Source organism: Labrus bergylta, chromosome 5 (assembly GCF_963930695.1).
Source record: "Labrus bergylta chromosome 5, fLabBer1.1, whole genome shotgun sequence".
Lineage (NCBI taxonomy): Eukaryota > Metazoa > Chordata > Actinopteri > Labriformes > Labridae > Labrus > Labrus bergylta.
Genome location: NC_089199.1, coordinates 22,140,850 through 22,157,741, shown reverse-complemented (window position 1 = coordinate 22,157,741; position 16,892 = coordinate 22,140,850). Strand labels below are relative to the sequence as shown.

Here is a 16,892-nt window from a genome sequence, read left to right as displayed (position 1 = left end):
AATCAAATCAAGAGTTGATTTAAAAAAAGGAACAACAACGTCATTCAAACTAAATAAATTGAAAACTGGTGACCAGCGGTGACAAACAGGCGCTCACCAGCAACAACGAACACCAGTCCAGACATCATGAGGTCTGAACCATGCTCCCTTTGTTGGTGGTTTTATAAGTGAACATCGTCCTATTTGTTTACCTGTCGCAGAACACGACACAGGTTTAGAGCCGACTGTGTGTCTGTGTGTTCAGACGGTAGCTGAGTAATAAACATCGGAGGAGGAGGGTGATGGCGGTTTGTCGAACACAACAAAAAGCGAAGCAGGAAGGAAAGAGGCTGATTGCTGATCCCATTTCCCTCTTGGAGACATTAAATCTGAGCTGCAGGAAGCTGCTGAATGCTCCCAGTGCTCCCAGTACACAGGATTCAGGGGCTTCTGGTCTTTGATTCGGCTGGGTTGTATTAACTCGAGTGTATGGTTGCTGGAGGAACTTCCATTTTGTGTTGATTCTGGCAGCCCCTGTGGACAAAAGTGTTAGTGTTTCTACTTTGACGATAAGAACCATTGCCTTGCTTTATAAAGATGTTGATCAAGTGTTTGTTTTGTTTCTATGGATTTGGACGTTTCTTTGATAGGATTCCAAACAATGCTGATTAAAAACGACATAAACGACTCATGTTCATCTTGTTTTTCTGGATCCCTTTGATTGTTTATTGCTCTTTGACCAGTTCTGTTCTTTCCTCCTTTGCATCTGGCTTCTTATGCACTGGTCAGTGATGTAATCGCTGCAAAGATTTGCCTGGGAAACTGTAAACAAAGGCTCGTCTGGTTGAATATCGGGTTGAGTCTAATTTTGAGTGATCGCTCCGGGGGACAGTTTAAGAATAACTATACTGAAATAACCCGTCTTTAACATCCATATGACTTTGATGAGGTCTTAAAAACACAGCGAAGGGATTGAAATGTCAGGATTCAGAGAGTACTCGGAGGACAATGTCTGAAGATTCAAGTCTGTTCAGTAAGAGTCCACAATTGTATCAACAAAAAGGTGATCACTGGCTGACTTTGAATGCTCCTCAGGTTGCTGGGTGACCTGTCGGCTGTAAAAGACTGTGGGAATAAAGAAAGTGACCCAAACCGCCACAATGGTGAACAAACGTTCTGTATGGAGGGAGGGGCAGAAAAGACTTCCCTCTTGTTGAGATGCTCACACAAATGGGATAGGTGGCACAGTGGTGGAGTCAGACTTTTTTTTTTATAGCTCATAAGTTTGTAACCGAGGTGTTTTTATAACCACTTAGATAAAAACCACATAGCTGCTTTAAAACAAAACCTCAACCAGAGGAGATAAGCCGTTTCCCTACAGCTGTTTATAAATCGCTGCACTACAACATCCTCTTGTTAAGATAAGCGCTGTATGTTCACATGTAAAGCAGCTGAATGAGTCAGACGCAGGGCTCGCGCTCACCACCATCATCACTCATTTGTTTCCCTGCTGTTGTCCCTCGTTTAGATTGAACCGGCTTCTGTTGGTGCCGATCTTTCCTCTCTCTGAACCGTCGTCTGCCGCCTCTCAGGATCGTGCTTGTGAGAGCTGAAAGAGAGATCGTTCAGACGACACGATAAAACTTCATTGACAAGAACGACTTATACAATAACATTATATTATGCATTGTAAGATACTTAAGAGGTCAGCTAGCGAGCTTTTTCCAGGTGTTTCTGGCTACGTTTCTGACATGAAACCCCCTCCTCATTCTTTTATCTTGTGCCTTTATTGGGGAGATAGGACAGTGGATAGAGTCGGAAATAAGGGAGAGAGAGAAAGGGGACTGACATGCAGGAAAAGGTCAGATTCTACATGGGCCGCCTGCTTGGGGGAATAGCCTCCAGACACCACTGCCCCACCCCCTCCTAATTATAAAGTTGCCAACATTAACATAACATTATAGCAGCTAAAGGTAGCAAACAATCCGCGTGACGCTGTCTCATGAAAGCCAATGTAATGATTTCATTTGCCAGCTTCCTAAAAATGCTCATGTTCAGCATTTACCCGTAGAAGTTCGAGTTATGGTTTTAGCTTCAGATACCTGATGTTGTGAACGTTACAAACTGTTCTCCTGTGACATGGAGTATGGTGCTATTCAAACAGTTTTGCCACAATAATAGCTCCATAATGGAGCCACCTGATATCTGAAGTTTGGAGACAAAGTGACGTGTCTGTCCACTCTTTGTCCTGCACTTCTTAAACGCTCTCATGCAGCTGATTCTGCCTGCTCCGATATCGATGGTATGTGTATGTGCGACCAGGTTCAGGATGTCATCAGGAAGGGTCGTGGCATGACAGCCTTTGTCGGACGTGTTGTGTGCTTGTGTTATCTTGTCGGGATGTTCACAGAGCAGCGCCGTCATATTTTTAGCTTTGTCTCCCTCTTCGTTTACGTCGTGAGGAAAAATGTTGCCGCGGCCCGCTCGGTGTGCCCCGCTTATCACCGAGCTGCAGACAGAGCTGTTATCTAACCTGTGAGGAGACACTCCCCATGACACACACACGCACACACACACACGCACACACACACACACACACACACACACACACACACACACACACACACACACACACACACACACACACACACACACATACGCACACACACACTCCTGAAAATCTGCTGTGTAATTTTCTTAGAGGGGAAACCGTTTATTTCTCACTCAGTGATTATCATGTAAAGTCATTTCACTGAGATGTTTTATTTGAGAACTGCAGCAATTCAAAGGTTACATTTACAGATTCAAAGTCTGAAACACACAATCCTAGAGAAAAAAAAGCAATCCATCCATTATCTTTACAGTTTTAACCTGTTCAGGGTCACGGGGGGGGGGGGGGGCTGGAGCCGATCTGAGCTGTCATTTGACGAGAGGCAGGGTTACACCTTGGACTAGACTCCAATCAATCACAGGGCTGACAGATACAAACAACCAGGCACACTTAGATGCACACCCTAAGGGAATTTAAGTCTCCAATTAACCTATGAGCATGTCTTTAACCTGTAGGAGAAAGCTGGAGTATCTGAAGGGAACTCAACTGCTCGTGCTGTGAGGCAACACTGGGAACTCGCCATCAATGCAACACAAGAAGCAAAATAGCATCTTTATAACACAGTAATGAATAAAAGCAACAACAGCAGGCGATGGAGGAGGGTCAGGTGTGTGACAATGTGCTCATGTGAACTTGGAAAGTTGTTAATCAAAAGTTGTTTTCAAGTTGTTCAAACTGGATTTCATTTGATTTTTTTTTATATTATTTTGTCTCCATATCAATTTAGGGATTTTTTTTTATTTATCAGAGCTGACATAGAAGCTTAGCTCTGGTTCCTCTTAAGGTGCAAGGCTAACTGATTAGCCCACAAATAACTTAGGGCAAATTTATTTCAGTTAGTCCTTTGCACCAAAATAAATTTGCCTTCAGTGATTTTTGTGCTCCTCTACATTTTTTGGATCGTGTCTGAGAGAAGGAGTCCACTGAATTATATTTTGAACGTCTCTGAGGGCACCGACCTCCGTTTTTGGAGTGGCTGAAACTCAAGAGTTTCCTGCTACTTAGCATACTAACGTATTAGCATTTACGCTAACCAGCAGCAACTGTTACAGCTCAGTATGAACCTTCTGCCTCAGAGTTTGATTGAACCCTCAGAGGGTTTCTTTGGTTTGGGGCTCCACCTTTCAGTGAGCGGCTCAGGGGAGGTCAGCTGGCTTCTACCCCAGCTGCAGGTGCCTTCACCTGGGCCTCATCAAAGCGGGGACGCCCCGCCCCCGCAGCCCTGCGGAGCTCGTTAGCTGTCGGAGGTGATTTGGGAGGGTCTCCTTCGGCTGCACAGCTGCTGACGCACTTCAAACGTTTCCCCCTCCAAAGAGCAGGCGGGTCGGAGCGGGAGGAGGAGGAGGAACATAAATAAATGCATGAATTCATGTTAAACAGTTTGACTGAGGGTTCCTTATAGAACAAGGTGAAGGGCACATTAACCTTTCTTTTAATTAAGCATTTATTAATCAATATTTCATGGATAATATGAGATTAAAGATGGAGTCAGTAGCTTTATCCTTTCAAAAAAAATATACTGTATATTTATAAAAAAAAAGAATCCTGCTCAATCATCACTTCTGGCCTTCCAAACATATGTGTTTGTGTTTGTGTCTGGAGAGATCCTGTCCTCTGCCTTAATTTTGGACAGGCAAACACCTGAGGTAGTGCTAGTGTGCAGTGTAGGAACAAGCAGTGAAGGTACACACTACATCCTGTAGTGAGTGTGAGCTTCTTTAGGCGATGACCCCAGGGGGGAGGGGCCCCGTTTGAATGTTGTGTTCACAAGCTACAAAAAAACATTTCTACTGATACCACCTTTAAAACAAATACAATCTTTCACCTTAAACTAGCAAATCTCTTTCATTATGGACCTCTTATCCAAGCCCCCCCTCAGTGACCCCTGGTGACCCCCCCCCCCCCTTTATAAACACTGCTCTAAGCTACGACAATCCCCGAGTGTTGATTTGATGGACATGGTCGCTGTAGATAAATCAAATATGAAATGTGATCTGAGCTGGCCACAAACTGCACCTCTGACAGAAAGTGTTTTTTTGTTGCACAGCCTGTTTTCAGAGAGTTCCCCTCCAGCAGTGTTTACAGTTCAACATGTAAACACTCTCACAGTTTAAGAAGTACACGGCTAAGGGCCAGGTGTGACAGGTGGAGGTGGATCGGCTTTGACAGAAAAATACCCTCATGTCTGAGAAGGATCCGATGGCTTGTGATTGGATCAACTGTTCCCAGGTATCGCAGAGTGTTGTGATTGTTGCTGTAACGCCGAGCAGCGTTTACAGTAAACACGCTCCTCTGGTGTCGTGGTCAGGCGAGAAAACACCACTGTTTGAGTTTCAACACTTTCGATAATCTGATTTTTAAACAACACTGAATGCTCATAATCAAACTGAGTTTCTCTCCTTTCTTCAGTCTGGCTTTGTGGTAATTTGAGTGTTTTTCCACTGTTCAGCGTTTTTTTTTCAGAGGGACACTGAAATGAACTCAATATATATATTTTTGTGTTAAGGCTGCAGCTATAGTAACGGTTGCCAGGAGCAGTTAACTTTTGTGATGTCAGATAAAGTATCATCTCGATTGAAGAGGAGAGTTTGTAAATAACATCTTGTGATTTCAATATTAAATTTGATAAAGTAGAATTATGCTGCGTTTGAATAATAAAATATGCAATTCATGCCCAATATGTATCTTTTAATAGTCATAGTTTTTTGCAGATAAAAAGACACACTTTCATCAAGTTACTTCTAGAAAACAAAGTTCAGAGATGCCCTTAGACAAAAAAAAAAAAAAAGGCTGGCAAAATATTCCATAACACGTCTAGGTTCCACCATAATGCCTGATTAATACTTCTGCATGTGATCTTTTCTGTCGCTACGTCGCAGTGGTCGTTTTCAGGAGAGTCGGGGGTTTGATCCCCAGCTCCTTCAGCCACATGCCCGATTTGTCCTTGGGCAAGACACTTAACCCCAAGTTGCTCCTGCTGCTTCGTTGGTGGTGTTTGAATGTGCGTGAATGGATTAGTTACTTCTGAAGGTTTCTTTACACAGCAGCTTCTACCATCAGTGTGTGAATGTGTAGGTGTGACCTGCTGTGTAAAAAACGCTTTGAGTAGTCAGAAGACCAGAACACGCTCAAGTCCATTTACCAGACACACAAAAAAAAACAGAACAACTCTTGAGGGGCCCATGTGATGAAAACCCTCCCATCAAAGTTTCTTTACATTGTTATGAAAAGCACCTCTGTAACGACGGGTTTAATCAGCCAATTTTTATTGATGTGTTTTCCAGTATATTCATCGCAACCTGGCCGTTTCCTCGGCCTGACTCCCTCCCCTGCTGTGCAGAAACCCTAATGGAGCGCATTGTTTCATGAAAAGCGCCGACATTAAAGGCACAGAGCGCTAAATCCTTCAGCCCGCTGTGGGTTTTGATTTTTGCAGCCTGTTGTCCTTCATCTGCTGCAACAATGGAGCCTTTTATCTGACTGCCTCTCTGCACGTCGTTCACACCTGGGGACCGACCGGTACCACTGGTGTCTGATGTGTCCACACACACACACACACACACACACACACACACACACACACGCTGTATGTACAGTCAGTGATGAAGAGGCTGAAGCTTCAGGCTGTAAACAGGATTATTGGATCTCTGGACGCTCTCCAGATGTTGCTGCTCTTTGTTCGGTTCTGATCCGTCTCACCCCGGGCGACGCCTTCTTTCCTGAAGGTCGTCTCTCCGTGTAGCCGTCTCCGGTGTCCTTCTGAGTTCATCAGCGGTGTCTCCTCCTCCGCCTTTTTGTCTCCCTCGCTTCCCCTCTGTCGCTTCATCTGACGGCAGGCACATTTTCTTGGCTCAGTTATTGATTCTTAAAATCACTAAAAGAATGAGGAGAAACATCCAGCGAATAGGATGTGATTACAAAAATGTGAGGCTGGCTATTGAACAGTCTCCGTCTCCAGAGCTGCTCAGCCAAAGATTGTGCAGTCTATAACTTTCAAACATCAAGGAGTGAGTTTAATCCCGAGCTGACGCAGACGGAGCTCTGCTTCAACCCTCTGCGTGGGCGGATGTGTTCGCACTTGTTTATTGGCCCATTTAACGTCAGACACTTCCAACTTTTTACCTTTTTAGAAGGCAGAAACTTGGAGGGTAGATACAGAAACAGACAAAAACTGTGAGTGATATAACACACAAGGAACCACGTGTGTTTGGCCAACCAGCTTGCCGTAGTTTGATTCTTTTGCTGCAATGAAAGGCAAGGACAGCAAGTTATCCCCCCCCACACACACACGCACACACACTAACACAGCAGTACAATAAACAGTGGGGGCCTCAGGTTGTCAACACTGACCTCTCATCCAGCCAGTCGGTCAGGAATCCCTGGAATGAAATTTCTACATGAAACCAAAGACTGTTGATTTTCTAGGATCAGTGTGTGTGACTGTCTGGTGTGTGTGTGTGTGTGTGTGTGTATGTGTGTGTGTGTTTATGTGTGTGTCTTTTTATTATTTATGGTCTGTCCAAGCCGTCTGCCTCTGAAATATCTCACTGCATCAAGGGTCATCTGTCCATGATCTCCATCACTCCTTCACTCTGTCACTATGATATACACAGAACACACATCATGTTGACGTGGGCTGTAACATCATCTGTTGTTGTGTTGCAAATCTCGACCTACTTGTCGCTTATCAGACTGCACTAAGTCTCTCCGGTTGCAGACGTTGCTGTCGTAAAATCAAACTGAGCATCTTCCTCATTTATCGATCAGTTTGCTCATCCTCTGATTGGACAGCAGAGCTTTTATCTGCTTAGGGTTCAGATTTCTTAAGCCTTCAATGCTGAAAATAGAAAAAACCATTAAAATACTTCCCAGTGTCTCGAGGATCGAACTTTGTACACAAGCATCCATTGGGTGGAAAAAGAGTGGATGGCACAGCTGATGGCGCCGTGAATCGTGCATCATTAGCTGCTCTATATCCGCTCCATCTCAAGGTATAGTGTGCTAATGATATTCAAGCTTAAAACCCTGCACATTAGCTTTTGCTTCTCCGTGCAGTTTGCTCCTGTTTTGCTGAGATAAACTCTCCGCACCGCCTCTCTGTACCGGGCAAAGCTGCACTCTCATCCTGATGCAGCTCATTTCTGTCCACAAAGATTTTTATCTGGATGGGAAGGGGAGTGGAGGGGATACCTTTTCCCGTTTATTGGGAAGTCCAGCCTCTCAGATGTGATTTCAATTTGAATGTAAAAGCTTCCTGCCTGTAAAATGAGCAGCTCTTCCAAATAGATTGTTGCTCTGGTTGACCAGTCTGTAATATTTACTGACTGTAATGAACAGGTGGGAAAGTTGTGATGATCACGGGATAGTCGGAGCATTACAGCAGCAGTCAGCACCAACTCTATTCATCCGGGTTTATTTTCACTATAACTGCACGTTGCTATCAGCAATGCAGTTTAGGAATGTGCCACCCAAGCGGCAACCTCCGGTGTTAAAAAATGAAGCCAATGTGGAAGTGCAAAATCCTGCAGTTCATCGAGTGTCCACTTGAGGCTGGCTGCAGGAACACTGAAAGTCACATACACACCACAGGCGAAAAAGCCGCTTTTCCAGCAGAAATAAACATGTTTACAGCCTGGTACAAAAATCAAAATAGGTGTGATAAGTTATTGTCTGTTTGGTTTTTGAAAACGATACGCGTTATCCATAGTTAAGCGCATAGCTGATGTGATTGACAGGTGCGCACGATGTAACGGTTCGTCAAGAGGCTTAAAACCCGCCTCAGCTCCAGCTCTCAGCCTGTCGTTAGGTTGACTGAAAGTTAGACTGAGACAGGATTTCCAGCATGGCGGCTGCTGATGATGAGCCTCCGGAGACCCCTGCAGGAACAGACGGATGACGTCACTCAGGCTTCAGCCGCTAATATTTACAGTGTATAGTACCACCTTTTACACCTAACGTCCATGTCGAAGTCGGGCACAGGGGTGTGACATCACAGTGTATCGCTGGAGCCGGCGAGGTGAAGTAGTGCTGTATGTTTACATATAAGAGGCATGTCTGATGTGAAGCTCCCGTTGTGTGTGTGTGGTTGTGTGTACATCCTGCCTCTTATATGCTTCCACAAAGCTGCAGCTGCTTTGACCTGTAGTTGTAAAGGGTAAAGCTCACTGTCTTCAGCACAAACTCCCACTGCAATTTAGTCTTAAATGTAAGACAACATTTGAGGACAATAACACATTTTCCCTCATTGTTTAATCCTTCTGTTGTTCATGGTTTATCAGGCTTTGTCGACATCAAACGGCTTTCTGTTTGTTTGAAGTTTTGAGAGAGCAGGTTAAAAGAACATAAAGAGACTAACAGGAAACTACCAGCAAGTCCACATCTGTACTGTTCCTTTTCCTGTGATGACTCATTCAACTAGTGTGTGTGTGCGTTTTAGTGTGTGTGTGTTCCAGCCCTCTGCCTCGTCTCTCTGCAGTGTGGGGATTTCCTTTTTCCACTCTGGTCACATGACTGCAGACATGGGTGTGGTCTCCTGCATTCTTGGCCTTTCTCTCTATTTCTCTCTATTTCTCTCTCTCTTTCTCCCTCCCTCACTCGCTCTCTTGTTGCTCTGTCTGGCATGCTGCGACACTCTCTCTCTCTCTCTCTCTCTCTCTCTCTCTCTCTTTCTATAATACACACACATCCCCGTCTAGACCAAACACACACTCCCTACTCAGTGTTTGACGTGCCCTGCATGCAAAATGTCTGTGAAGCCACTGTGACAGGATTCAATGGATTCAATGGGACTGTTTGTGTGTGTGTGTTTGTGTGATTTGTTGCTGGCTGCAACAAGGATAAAGTTCATCTCTGTGTGGAGGGTGTGGCCTACAGGGAGTTTGCATAGAGGGATTGAGTGTTTGTGATTGTGTGTGTGTGTGTGTGCAGGAGGGGGGCGCAGGCTGCTGGTTTAGTATGCAGAGCAGGTGTGTCTGCAGAGGCAGAGAGCAGAGAGGAGGAAGATGAAGGAGGAGAGCAGCAGTTGAATAGAGGGGACGGTCTGACTCAATTTAAAGAACAGAGAAGAAGAAAAACCACCCAGCCTTTTTCATGAACTGAAACTGGTCCTGTTTGTGAGTGTGTGTGTTCAACATGTGCAGCTTTGAAACAGAATCAGAAACATGTCTGTGCAGAAGCTGCACATTGATTTCTTGTTTGAAATGTAAATTCTAAGAGACCAAAGAGAGCACTAAATATTCTGAAGTCCATCATTGATCCTACCTGTAAGACATGTTTTAGGGCAAAAAGATCCCATGAAATGATAACCCTTCCAAGACGAACTCAGGGGATTATTCAGTTAGATGGGGTGTGGTGAGTTTTAACTATAATCTTACAGATAAAATTGTTAGTTTCAACTCTTGTTAGTTCTTTTCCTGCATGGTAAACTCGTCTGAGCAGGGAGGATGCTGATTGGCTGCAGTGAGTAAAGACAAAAAGAGAGTTAATGACATTGAGTGTCAGATAAGAAGCTGCTTAATTTACAACTCTTGTCAAGTGCTGCTGTTAGCATGCTAAACATTTTAGCTCCTGTTATTTATATTACCTCTGTACCATCTATATTTTCAGTCTGTAGGGGCCTGGGTTGGGAACCGGAGGGTTGCCAGTCCAAGTCCTGGTGTTGGTCTGGTAACTGGAAAGATGGCAGGGCACTTCCTGAGTACTGCTGAGGTTCTCTTGAGGAAGGCACTGAACCTCCAATAGCTCCGGCGCGCTGCTTGATGTCCCCGACTGCTCTCCATTAATGCATGTCCACACTTCCTGTTTGTGCACGTGTGTGTATAGTTCCGGGCTTAAGTGTGTGAGAAGCATGTCTCATAATAACAGAGTGTCAAACCAGAATTGAGTATGCAAAATAAAAATTAAGACCAGGGCAGTAAAACCGCCTCCGACTCATAACACTCTGAATCTGCTAGATTAGGCCTGTTGGATAGATACCCTTCAAAATAAAATGTAGTTAATACATCAAGAAAAATACGATTGAAAGACAAAGAACCCAAAAAATGAACAAGCTTCTAAAAAGGAGCATGACAAAAAACATACTTACGTCTTATAAACATTGTTGATGGGGAACCTTTGAGGAACTAATCCTAATAAGGAACTCATTAAATAATTACTACATTTATCTAAAACGTCTGCGTAATGCTCTGGTGTGGCCGGTTGACGCCGCTGGTTGTTATTGACCTCTCATCCTTTGTCATGCAAAAATCAGACCAACAAATCGAGCTTCTTGTGCAGTGAAGTGTCCTAACAGACTTTTCAAAGAGGTCTGTGCTCCAGCTTTTTTACCCTCAGCAACATTCAGCTTGTATTTTATTCATCTTGGCACTAATTAGCAGGTATGAGTGTGTGCTGTCTCACCATCGCTGGCTTGTTAGCCTGTGAAAGTGTTCCTCGTGCCTTGATTTATTTATGCAGCTGAAGCTCTGGAGTCCAGATTTCTGTTCACGTCCACGGCACATTCTTTCTTTTAAATATCATATATAGCATGTGACCTCAGCGTTCTGTGTAAAATCCAACATTATTTCCTGATGTTAAAAATGGTGGATGGGATGTTAGTCAGTATGAGTCACTCTCCTTCTTCGAGCCGTTTCATTTAACTGAAGGTAATCCTGACATGTGTGCCGTGTGATCTGCTTCACCACACGTCATGTTCTCACCGAGGTGGATTATTCCTGAAAAACTGTTTACATGTGAAAAAGACGTTTGCACGGTTCAATGTTTTCAGGTCTTTTCTAAAAAGATTCAACACGGGGACTTCATGAAAACAATAGAAACAAATCTGTTCCTCCGCTCCTCAGCGGGCTGATTATCAAACACATTTATATCAGAATATGGGAAGAAAAAGCAACGACTCAATCACAGAGACGGGAGTGTTTCCATCTCTTTATGATGGAAGCGCAGCATGAGGCAGGAAGCGTGTGGCTTCTGTTGTGTAACATATCATGACATGTTCAAAAGACACAAATAATCTCTGCAGAAATTAACAATCCTGTGGATGCTCACTCTCTCTCTCTCTCTCTCTCTCTCTCTCTCTCGTCCTGTTGAGCTTCTCATTGAACATTTTTGTCCCACCTGTTTGTTCTTTGTAGAAAAGTGAAGCTGAGCTCAAACTGTGATGACCTGAATCACAGTCTAACATTAAGTGTAACACTATTTCACAATCCAGATGTGTTCTCTGGGTTTAATCATGTGCACTATACTAATAATGGGGGACCAAATGAAAAGATAAACTACATTTTTAATTGCCACACGAACGTTTCGAGCAGTCACTCTTCTTCAGTGGACTAACTTATATTTGTCCAAAATAGGTACCAGTCCATCCCAGCAGACGGAGTCTCCACCCTACGCCCTATTTAAATAAAGACATGTAGAATGTAACTGGTGAGGATTACATTTATCACATGATTTGATATAGTATAGTGAAGAAGATCAATGTTTGGTTTCACCATTATTTTACCAACTAAAGTCTTGTTTAAATGAGTCTGTGAGGTCAAAGTGCAACACTCCACTCAGGCAATCTGCATGATCTCGTCTGCTAATTTGCATGACGAGAAACCGGAGCTGTTTAATGCTGTGATCATAATAAACATATTAAATATAATAAATAAGAAAGGTTTAACCAGGTAACCACCACTTATCAAATCTGCACAACAGTGAAGTCCTGATATATTTACAAGGTTGCTGCCGATAACTTAAAGGGATACTTCCTCCATTTGCATTAAGCTTTGTATCATTAGAAACCTGGTAGCCCTCATTTTCCCCTGAGATGGGAAATCTTTGTATTTCTAAGTCTGAAAAGGAACTTCCGATGACGCAAAAAAATGTGTCAGTGGGGTGAAAACTACAACGCTAGTTTCTCATATTTTGGACCAGTGAAGCTACAGACCACTGTTTGCCTGTGGACACAGACATGGAGTCTGTTTTCTGCCAGGAATTTCCAAGATGCCAATTCCTTCAGGAAGAAATCTCGGAAAGAGGTTGAGGAAAGGACCGTATGTGTAGTCTGTAAATATAGGACTTTAGTGGGAGTGGCCTGCGGTGCGGTGCATTCTGGGATTTGGTGTCTTTCATCCACATGAGCCAAAAAGACACTTTCTGCTTTTTCTCGGCCAAGAAGACACCAACTTCAAAATGTATTTCACATTTCTACTACATATATGACCCAATGTCAATACAGATTCATGTTTCAACGGGTGAAGTATCCCTTTAAAGAGTCTCTGATTTGTCATTATAGATCACTGAGAAGTCTTGAGAGAGGTAGCGCTGAGTCCCACATGAACGCTTATGTGCAAAGATGCTATGTGGTGCAAATATAGTAGATCTATTTGTCTTTGTTTGGGTCTTAAACTGTCTTGTAAATTGATCTCAAACAGTGAATGGAGTTGTGTTTGTCTTAGGCCTCGGAGTGTTTAGGAGTTTTATGGCTCTTAAACTAACATAATGTAGGACACTCCCTTATCCCATGCTGTGGGTTACTTTAGCCACACCCACAATGACTCTTCATTGGCTGGTTTGTTAACCCGGAAGCAAACATCCGCACCTCTGAATTGCTCGGCAGGATTTGCATTTTTGTTTTTTGAGCCACGCTGAATCTGACAGAAACAGAACATGTAAGGATTTAAAAATGGAGACGAGTAAAAACGTGGAGACAAGAGGCGGCGTGTTCATGGGATGAAGACAGCGCTTCATCTCTTTATGTGCGTATTATCTTCTCCTCTTACAACACACCTAATGCTTCATGAACGGCAGAGTGAACAGAGTGTGAGAGCTGGCGGAGGGTGTGTTACCTGTGTGTGTGTGTGTGTGTACATATTTGTCCGTGTCACTTGTTAGAAGTTGCACACTCGGTCACATGACATGGAGGAAAAGGTGAGTGTGTGTGCAGAACTTGAGTGTGTGTGTTAGCAGGTATGTCATTAAGGTCTAAAGATAGGAATGCTCACCTTTAGACCTCAGTGGGAGTGGTGGTGAAGCTAACAAGCAAAACAAAACAAAAAAGGAGTGTGTGATGTTTGTGAAACTACACCCAAAATCTGTCATTTGTGTCATTCTTTCTTTCTTTCATACGTCTCCCAACTCAGTCCACACCTGACCGTATGAACGTGTCATACAACTTATACTAAAACAGTAAAGTTACCTCACACCATGATCACCTTACATCTTATCAAATCTCAAAGCGTATCAGTGAGTTGTGTACTGAAGCTCTGCTGGACTCACTGCAGACGACCTTCCATCAAAAACATCTTAACCAGCATGAAGTAAAGCAGGTTGGTTGATTCTGTTTAAAGGCAGTTCATTGGAAATTGATTTAAATGTAACTATCATTTTTATGTATTTTTAGTGTTGTTTTGTTTTCACTCCTGTTGGCTTTCTTGTTGGAATGACTTCAGGAGTTTGTTAAAATCCAGCATTTTCCCGTTGCTTCAGAGTAAAGGTGTCGCTAACGGTGTAGCCCTTTTGTTTTTTTTTTAAGCTACCTTGTTGTATTGATACTAATGCAGGAGCATTACCATTAGACTTCCTGTCATTACCTCAAACCATAAACCATGAAAGTGTGACAGAAACGGATGGCTGCACGACTCCCCCGGTTAGCAGTTTCAGCGCTCTCTGCTGTGGTTTTAACTGTTAGTGAAGTTGGCTAATCCACTTTCAAAACAGATATTATTAAATGTTTATAACCTGAGTATTTAGAAAAATAATGTTTTTCCTGAGCCGATCCACGCTGTCATTGGGCGAGAGGTGGGGCTACACCCTAGACTGGTCTCCAGCCAATCACAGAACTGAAATACAGAGACAGACAACCAGCCACATTCACACCTACGGGGAATTTAGAGTCACCAGTTAACCTAACGAGCATGTCTTTGGACTGCGGGAGGAAGCCGGACTACCCGGAGAGAATCCACACATGCATAAGGAGAACATGTAAACTCCACACAGAGAGGCAGACGGGGATTTGATCCAGGAACCTCCTCGCTGTGAGGCAAAACGGTGCAGCCCCCTAAATGAAAAAGTCAATGTTGAGCCGTTTTCACATACGCACTCCGGATAATATCTATATCATTTTAGGAGGACTGCTGAGGAGATTCTCCTGACCTGGCAGAACCCGGAAGTAGCGGGCGAAGCAACAGAGTCCGCTGTATTACGCTATAAGATCGTAGTGGTCGCATGCAGACGCTCTATGCACCGTGCAGCAGTCACAGGATATAAACGTCACTCCCCCCTCTTATTGGCTCGAGGTGAATTCTCCGGAGAAAATCCTGTTGCGTTCTCACATCAGCTCACTCGGACTTGCTGCGGAAAAAATACTAAGGGTCTGGCAGGAGTGAAACTCTGGGTGAAGTCTGAGTGAAAGATTTGGATGCAGCTCCTCCGGGAAATATCTGGAGTTTTTCCAGGAGATTTCTGCAAGTGTGAAAGCACTATTCGAAACAGTTTTAATCCACAAGACGAGACAGGAGAGTAAAAGCTCCTCGCTACGATGTGAAAACCAGTTCACTGGAAACTTCACATTTGTTATTATTATTATTATTTATAAAAACAATTTACGATCATTAATTCCATCGATGGCGAGGAGAGATTGTGTTGCTGTAATGTGAATCGCTCATAGAGAATTATGTACCTATTTGATCTGCTCTAATGAAATACTTGTGTGTTTCCTCTCGTTAGCGCCCGTATAATTAAGTAATCTCATAATCTGTAATTAACACGTTCATCACCGTGACATCAGCGAGTGTTTGTGTAATAATCAACAACAAACATTCATGTGCCGAGGGTCTGCAGGCACTTCTTTTCACTTCTTATAATGACTCGACTTCTGGTCAATGAACGGACGGATAATTACAACACACACACACACACACACACACACACACACACACACACACACACACACACACACACACACACACACACACACACACACACACTGGCAGAGCGCTTGTTGAAACCGGATACTGTGGAGATATTAATAACAGCTTTAAATAAGTAAAAGACAGTAGATTATCACGTACAGTAGATAAGAGCAGTTGAGAATTTCCTTTTCAAAATCTCCTTTTTAAAAATAAATAATTTCACCGCTGTGTCCCCAAAAAATTCAACCGTTTGCTTTTTTATCCCAACAGAAAGAAGTGTCACAGCCAGCTAAAAACCAGTGAATAATAAGTGGAGGTGAAAAGCAGTTCCTCACATTTATTCACCGGGACAAATTAAGTTAAGACGTCCAGTTTTGAGAGTCAGGCCTGTGTTTGGTGAATAAAATGTATTAGTGTTTGTAGAGCAGCAAAGTCACCAAAACAACACGCACCACAGGAGCAAAACGGTTTAATCTGTGATTTTGAATCACAGATTAAATGTTAAGATTTTGAAAATCTTTTAAGTGTGAGCCCGGTTTAAAACCGTTATGAAGTCAGATTATGTAGATAAAGTAAACAGCCAACAATGTGCAGCTTCTGAAATGTTTGGACTTCTTCTAGGATAAGTCTTTCAGCTTGATGGAAGAAGCAATTAGAGCAGTGGTTCCCAACTGGTGGGTCGGGACCCAAAAGTGGGTCGTGGAGCCATTTTCAGTGGGTCGTGAAGGTGTGCCTGTGCCTGTTTCTGTATATCTGTTTTATCATGCTTTGTACCCTCTAATCTGATAGATTGAAACATATCAGAAATATGGTTGCTGTTTTTCATTAAGGAGTTAGTGGTGGGTCTTGAGCTTCGACCGGTTCAGAACCACTGAGTTAGAGGATTTTGGTTTTGTAGCAGGGAGACAGTGATGAACAGTTATCAAATCAAACTTTAAAGAGTAAAAAGTGAATCCATTTATCATAGAATTCATTTCCCTTTACATTAATCTTTTGATTCTGCTCCGTCTGTGGATCAACCGTAGCTCAGGCGGCATGAATCTCATATCGTCACGTCTAAATGAAGCTGTGAGTGTAACCTTACAGGGATGCACCCCCCAGTTTGAGAAACCAGTGACCTCACTGACCACAAATCAGCACAGGGGAGAACCCTGAGTCCAGCTCCTATAACAAGCTCAGTGTGTGTGTGTGACCATGACAGAACACTAAACTGTGAAAAATGGAGGACAGCCTTTGATGTGCACTTACATAATCGGTGTTGATGGACTGGAATGCCACACTTTGGCCACACACTTTCACACTCAGAAACACACACACACACACACACACACACACACACACACACACACACACACACACACACACACACACTGGTTCATTTACTGTATGGTACTCGCTTGTTGTTGATTGGC

General features: G+C 43.4%; 1 protein-coding gene across 6 annotated transcripts in view; it reads left to right on the top strand.

The window, feature by feature from the left end:
• LOC109981732 (plasma membrane calcium-transporting ATPase 1) overlaps window positions 1-16,892 on the top strand; it is a 99,202-nt gene that overhangs the window by 17,413 nt on the left and 64,897 nt on the right. Inside the window, exon 1 of one of the 6 annotated variants that reach the window (XM_020630656.3) lies at window positions 13,169-13,326. The exons of 4 other annotated variants lie outside the window; for them this stretch is intronic. The gene's annotated coding sequence lies outside the window, so the exon portion shown is untranslated. Of the gene's footprint in view, window positions 1-13,168; window positions 13,327-13,450; window positions 13,897-16,892 lie in introns of those variants that run through there. One more of the 6 variants, XM_020630659.3, reaches the window with a different exon arrangement.